Raw genomic sequence first — 7,840 nt, 5'->3', positions numbered from 1 at the left:
CCCCCGGTACTCCGGTAAAATCCTGATTTCACCCGGAACACTTCTCATATCCAAATATAGGCTTCCAATATATCAATATTTATGTCTCGACCATTTCGAGACTCCTCGTCATGTCCGTGATCACATCCGGGACTCCGAACTACCTTCGGTACATCAAAACACATAAACTCATAATATAACTGTCATCGAACTTTAAGCGTGCGGACCCTACGGGTTCAAGAACTATGTAGACATGACCGAGACACGTCTCCGGTCAATAACCAATAGCGGAATCTGGATGCTCATATTGGCTCCTACATATTCTACGAAGATCTTTATCGGTCAAACCGCATAACAACATATGTTGTTCCCTTTGTCATCGGTATGTTACTTGCCCGAGATTCGATCGTCGGTATCTCAATACCTAGTTCAATCTCGTCACTGCCAAGTCTCTTTACTCGTTTCGTAATACATCATCCTGCAACTAACTCATTAGTTACAATGCTTGCAAGGCTTATAGTGATGTGTATTACTGAGTGGGCCCAAAGATGCCTCTTCGACGATCGGAGTGACAAATCCTAATCTCGAAATACGCCAACTCAACAAGTACCTTCGGAGACACCTGTAGAGAACCTTTATAATCACTCAGTTACGTTGTGACGTTTGGTAGCACACAAAGTGTTCCTCCAGTAAACGGGAGTTGCATAATCTCATAGTCATAGGAACATGTATAAGTCATGAAGAAAGCAATAGCAACATACTAAACGATCAAGTGCTAAGCTAACGGAACGGGTCAAGTCAATCACATAATTCTCCTAATGATGTGATCTCGTTAATCAAATGACAACTCATGTCCATGGTTATGAAACTTAACCATCTTTGATTAACGAGCTAGTCAAGTAGAGGCATACTAGTGACACTATGTTTGTCTATGTATTAACACATGTATTATGTTTCCGGTTAATACCATTCTAGCATGAATAATAAACATTTATCATGAAATAAGGAAATAAATAATAACTTTATTATTGCCTCCAGGGCATATTTCCTTCAGTATTTGCTATATTTATTAGGTTAGGAATACATTGTTTGGGAGATTGATTGACTTGGGTAATGACGATCAAACTAAAGGCAATGTAAATAGTGTGCTGCAGCTGGTGAGTTTTCTTCTTGTAGTTGGCATAAAATTCTACTCCTTAAGTTCACACAATCTGTGCTGAAATCAAATTGACCCTAGTCTTATAATATTATTCTTTTATTAATTTAATTGTTGTTTTCGCTCAAAAATAAAAATCTTTGCTGAAATGTTGGAAGCCTTAATTTGTTAACCATGGAAGGGGAGCCTTGGCTCAATGGTAATGCTGCTACCTTGTGACCATGAGGTCACGGGTTCAAGTCCTGGAAACAGCCTCTTACAGAAATGGAGGGAAAGGCTGTGTACTATAGACCCAAAGTGGTCGGACCCTTCCCCGGACCCTGCGCAAGCGAGATCTACATGCACCGGGCTGCCCTTGATTTGTTAACCATCCATAATTTCATTGGTGATTTGTATTATTCAAACTGAGTGCTCTAGCCTATGACTTATGAAATGTATCTAGTGCATGCTTAGTGGATGTATTAATGCGATAATTTTGGATCTAAGATTCTAACTATCCTGGAAAGAAAATATGTTAAAAAACTAAAGCCCATTGTTTACATATTAACTTTTAATATAAGATTAGAATACCAAGTAAATAATGTAGAATCAGGAGAGGTGTACCTTGTCTTTCAGCTCGGGGAAGGGGCTGCTCTCTTTTCTCTCCTTTTTCCTGTGTGTCCTTATGTGTGTGGCGGCTCTAGCTCAAAGACTTAGACGAGCTCCTCTCTTTTAGGTCAGTCAGCCACTATGGGCCTGGGCCACTTGGGCCAGCAATACATGGGCCATGAGCCCCTCATCCAACACTCCGCCTCAAGAGGGGTGATAGATATCTATCATTCCCATCTTGTCACACGCTGGATTGCATTATTTAGTTCCCAATCTTGTAGTCAAACAGTCTACAATCTGTTGCCCAGAACTCACATGCTCAATCTTAATGATCCCAACATCAAGCTTTTCTTTGATGAAGAATCTCTATTTCCATATGCTTGGTTCTATCATGCTGTACTGGATTGTGTGCTATGTTGATTGCTGATTTGTTATCACACCACACATTCATACAACTAGTCTTCAATATCTTCAATTCTTCTAATAAATTTCTGGTCCAGAACATCTCACTCAGTCCCTTAGACATGGCTCTGTATTCAGCCTCTGCAGTTGATTTGGAAACAACGAGTTGTTTCTTGCTTCTCCAAGATACTAGATTTCCTCCTACAAAGACACAGTAGCCTGGAGTTGATCTCCTGTCATCCAGGCAGCTAGTCCAATCAATATCACAATAACCATCTACAACAAGGTGTCCATAACTCTTGAACAACAACCCTTTCCCAGGATGAAGCAGCACAAAGGTTGTGGAGGAGCAACTCCACCTTGCTGCTACAATGTGTACAACACAATTGTTGAAGGAACAACTTCAACGTGTTGTGCTAGATATCGCTCTAGAGGCGAATGTAGGCCGATAGGCCAACAAGAGTTCAATCCGGAACTCCTAGGGCACAGGATCTACTCCAAGATCTTAGATAAGAACAACAAGTTCTATTATAGGTAGTGGGTACATAGTCTGGTTTACAAAGTAGAGGTGAGGACCTCTATTTATAGGGCTTTGGGAAGCCTTCACATACGTCTACTTATAGCTGGAATACTCTAGAAACATTATTTGAGTTTCACCATTCTACTCATAGCTACTCACAACTAGAAGACTCTAGAAAACAATAGGTAGGATAGAAAAGAGAAGAAAAGAAATACTACACTAGAGTGGAAGTATCTAGAAGTAGCCAAACAGATCTGGCATGTGTTTTTCTTTCTTCTCATCTAGTGTTCCTCATCACAGGAGTGCCTATCAAGTATCTCAAGTACCGCCTCAAGATGTCCACTTCTAGGCTCATGCATGTATCTTCTCACAACACTTACCACAAATGCAATGTCTGGTCGTGTATGACACAAGTGTAACAACCTCCCAACTAACCTTTGATATCTCTCCTTATTCATTGGCTCTCCCGACTGAGCTGCCACTTTGTGGTTTTGATCAATTGGAGTTGACACTGCCTGACATCCTAGCATCCCTACATCGCTTAAGAGATCTAAAGTATACTTCCTCTGAGATAGCGCATTCCCCTTGGCAGACCTGGCCACTTCTATGCCCAGGAAGCATTTGAGTCGGCCCAGATCTTTGACTTCAAAGGCCTTACCCAAACACTCCTTCAGTCTTTCTATTTCTTCTTTGTCATCTCCCGTGGTAATAATATTATCCACATATACGGCAAGTATAGTGATTTTCCCTTGTTTATGTTTGTATAACAGTGTATGATCACCGTTACACTGCCCATACCCGATACTACATACAACACATCTGAACTTGTCGAATCATGCTCTTGGAGACTGTTTCAAACTATAAAGAGATTTCTTTAACCTGCATACCTTGCCAACCGTCTCAGATGTAGAGAACCCCAGTGGGATCTCCATGTAGACCTCCTCCTTCAAGTCCCCATGCAAGAAAGCATTCTTCACATCAAGTTGATGTAAGGACCATCCGAAATTCGCCGCACAGGAGATCAGGATCCTCACATCGTTCATCTTTGCTACTGGAGCAAAGGTCTCATCATAGTCAATGCCGTAGGTCTGGCTATACCCCCTTGCCACAAGCCTTGCTTTGTATCTTTCAATCTTCCCTTGTATCTTTCAATCTTCCCTTCTGCATTCTGCTTCACAGTGTATACCCACTTGCAGTTGACTGCCTTCCTTTCTCTCGAAAGAGGTGTTAGTACCCATGTCTTGTGCTTACTTAATGCCTCCAGCTCCTCTATCATAGCTGCTCGCCACTTTGGATCCACTTTTGCTACCTTCCAGTCAGTTGGAAGAGACACCAGCTGAAGAGAAGCAACAAATGATTTGTGGACTGGAGATAATGCTTCATAGAAACATAATTTCCAATATCATTGGCATCAAACCCATACTTTGGCTCGGGTATCCCTGCTTCTACTCGAGTACCTTTTCTCAAAGCAATTGGCAAGTCCTCTGTGTCAGATGAGCTTCCATTGCTGCCTTGTTGCTCCCCTGCACCTGTGCTGGCTGCCCCCCTTGAACATGATGATGTCATCTTGAATATACTGGAAGATTACACTCCTCATTCACCTTTCGCCACCTACGAGAAGCATCACCTTGCTTCCGTGGATACACCTTTAGCTGCTGCTCTTGCTTTGCCGTCCACCTCGATACACAACCGATCTGGGTGGGAGCACCGCCTGCCCGACTCGGCACCCCATCAATCACAATCGGTCCTTCACTCTGTGGTGTTATCATTCCCTGGGGATGCTATTTCTTCGCTGTACCGGAATATCACCCTCAATTGGTTTCTACAGCACTGAATCGGCACTACGATCACTCTCCCCCTCTTGACCTATCACAGTAGACTGGGTATGATCAAGACTTTCAAATAGTCCAATAAGATCATTTTTCTCACCATAAATGGTTTGGATTCCCTGAAGGTTACATCCATGCTCACAAAGGTCCTCCATTCAGAAGGACTCCAACACTTGTAGCTGCGCTGCCCAGAAAAGTACCTAGTGAAGATACACTTGACGGCCCGTGGATCACTACAAAAAAAAGACACATCCGTGACATTTTGGGCCGAACGAAAAAAATTTCTGTCATACATATGACACTTCTATGACGATAATTGTGACAAAACCCGGTATCATCATAGATGTGGTGGGCTCCTACTTCTATGACAAAAAATCATGACAAAAAATGGGCTTTTCGTCCTGGGCGGGCCGGAGACGCAGCTGCATGACATTCTTTGGGCCGTCCATGACGAAAAAACTATGGTAGAAGCGAGGGCGAGGAAAATTTCGGGGAGTTCCCGGTTACGGTGGGAGGTCGGGGGCCGAGCGATGCGCGTTTCTCTCGTACACGTACGCGCGTGTGTGCGAGGCGTTGGCTCTAACTGAACCCGAGCGAGGCGTTGGGCTCTAACTGAACCCGAGCGATTGCACTGCAGGCTACGCGTTACTGAACTCGAGCGATCGATCGATGGCTGTTAACTGAACCCGATCGAGCGATTCCTTCACTACTGCTGCTAACTTAAGCCGATCGATTGGATGAACAGTGAGCGTTGCGGGGGGGGGGGGGTTGGATGAACAGTGAGCGGTGGTGTTGCCTCTGGATGAACAGGACCCCGTGGTGTGGTGGAGGGCTGGATGAACAGTAGACGGTGGAGGGGTGCCCGTGGAGGGGTGGTTGAACAGGACCCCGTGGTGTGGAGGGCTGGATGAACAGTAGACGATGGAGGGGTGCCCGTGGAGGGGTGGTTGAACAGTAGCCGGTGGAGTAGCGCGTGGTGGAGGCTGGATGAACAGGAGCCCGTGGAGGCTGGAGGGGGTCGACAGTAGCCCATGGAGGCTGGAGGAGGTCGACGGTGGAGATGAATAGTATCCCGTGGAGTCCCGTTTTGCGGTACGCCACACCCCTCCCAATGAATAGGACCCCCGTTTCGACCGTAGCGCTCCAACACAAGTCCGTTTCCTCCGTTTTGCGGTACGCCACACCCTCCCGATCAACAGGACCCCCGTTTCGACCGTAGGAGGTCTGTTTCCTCCGTTTTGCGGTACGCCAGACCCCTCCTGATGAACAGGATCCTGTTTCGAACGTGGTCGGTCGAACACAAGGCCGTTTCCTCCGTTTTACGGTATGCCAGGCCTCATTTCCATCGCCTGTTCCGTCCAAGCCCTCCCGATGAACACGACCACACATTCCGTTCCGACCCAGCCGGTTGGCTCCCACGCGTTTTGTTGCCTCCCGATGAACACGACGTATTCCGTTGCCTCCCCATGAACATGACGCATTCCGTTGCCTCCCCATGAACACAAAGCATTCCGTTGCCTCCCCATGAACACGACGACGACGCTGTTTCTCCGTTCCGACCCAGCCATGTACACGAGCCCTGGCCGTATGTATGCACGAGTAGGCGTTCGAGACCCCGCCCGTATGTACACATACGTGGCCATATTTTATTTCTTGCACCCTGGCCGCTGTACGTACATGTACATGCTACGTGCGCGCCTCTACTACAACACGTGCGCGCCTCTACATCGACCAGTATGTACGTACACGTTCGCGACCAGAATGAAAATGCTACGTACGCTTCGACCAGGTGGGTCCTGACTGTCAGGCAGTTCCTTGCCTGTGAAGATGTAGCTGGTGGGTCCCAGCAGTCAGGGGGGCGAATCGTTTTTTTGCTCGGATGCACTTTCTTGCATGTGAAGATGTAGCCGGTGGGCCCCAGTAGGGGCGAATCGTTTTTTTTGCCCGGACGCACTTCCTTGCGTGCGAAGGTGTAGCTGGTGGGTCCCAGCAGTCAGGGGGGCGAATCGTTTTTTTGCCCGGACGCACTTCCTTGTGTGCGAAGATGAAGCTGGTGGGTCCCAGCAATCAGGGGGAAACATTTTTCCACAAAATACAGTGGCCCGTCCGATGGGTCCCAGCTGTCAGGTGGAGGAATCATTATTTTCCGCGTAATAAGGAGGCACTTCCTTGTTGCGGCCGTGGACCCAGCTGTCAGCCTCTCCACGTACAGTCCACGTCTGATGGAAGTCGTTCCTTGACCACGTTGACCAGGCCGCGCCGAGAGCACCACGGCGGTGGACGACGGCGAGGCCTAGGAAGGGGATGACACGGAGCCGAGGAAGATGCGGCAATGGAAGACCGCGCGGAGAGGAGTACGAGGGTTCACTGGTTCGGCTACGGTGTGAGGCTGTCATCGCTGCAGGGCCTGGCCAGCGGTGGGAATAGTAGGGGGCGGTGAGGCCTCCGCGGTAGCACAGCCGGCCACAGGAGGTAGGAGCATGCGGCACGACCGGCGCTGCTTTGGGCGGCTGGAGCAAGAAGACCAGAGGTTGAAGAAGCACTACGACCGTTGGATGGACATCATACGGTCACTGGAGCTAGAATCGTTCATATTGACTAAGTTGACAAAGCCCTCCGTCCCCGTCAACTTAGTTGGCCCACAAGTCATCCTCCCACTATGGTGGGTCCCAGCTAGCAGGGGGGTATTCATTTTTTTGTGCGTAATAAGGAGGCACTTCCTTGCGTGCGAAGATATAGCTGGTGGGTCCGACATGTCAGCGGGGCGAACATTTTTTTCGCGAAATACAGAGGCCCTTCCGGTGGGTCCCAACTGTCAGGTGGAGGAATCATTATTTTGCGCTTACAGTCCACGGCCGATGGATGTCGTTTGTTGACCATGTTGACCAGGCCGCACCGAGAGCACCATGGCGGTGGACAACGACGAGGCCTAGGAAGGGAACGACACGGAGCCGGGGAAGACTCGGCAATGGTTGCCCACGCGGTGGGCAGTACAAGGGTTTACTGGTCCGGCTGCCGTCGCCGGAAAATAACAGGAGGTGTGGGTGAGTAGAGGAATGGACTGGCCAGCAATGAAGTAGGGTGGGGCGGTGCGGCCTGTGCGGTAGCACAGCCGGCCACGAAAGGCGGGAGCAGGCAGTCCCACCGGAGCTGGTTTGGGCGGCCGGAGCAAGAATATCAGATATTGAAGAAGCGGCACGGCCGTTGGATTAACATCCAACGGTCACTGCTGCTAGAATCATTTGTGGACTAAGTTGACAAAGCCAAAGTACACGTCAACCTAGTAGACCCACAAGTCAGCCTCCAAATCTGTCCCAAACAGCATACAGCCCGAAATTTCTAGCCATATTCAAATTAATTTTAAAT

This window comes from Triticum urartu, chromosome 3 (genome assembly GCF_003073215.2).
Source record: "Triticum urartu cultivar G1812 chromosome 3, Tu2.1, whole genome shotgun sequence".
Lineage (NCBI taxonomy): Eukaryota > Viridiplantae > Streptophyta > Magnoliopsida > Poales > Poaceae > Triticum > Triticum urartu.
The sequence above is the reverse complement of the archived record's forward strand: the minus strand, read 5'-3'. Positions refer to the sequence as shown.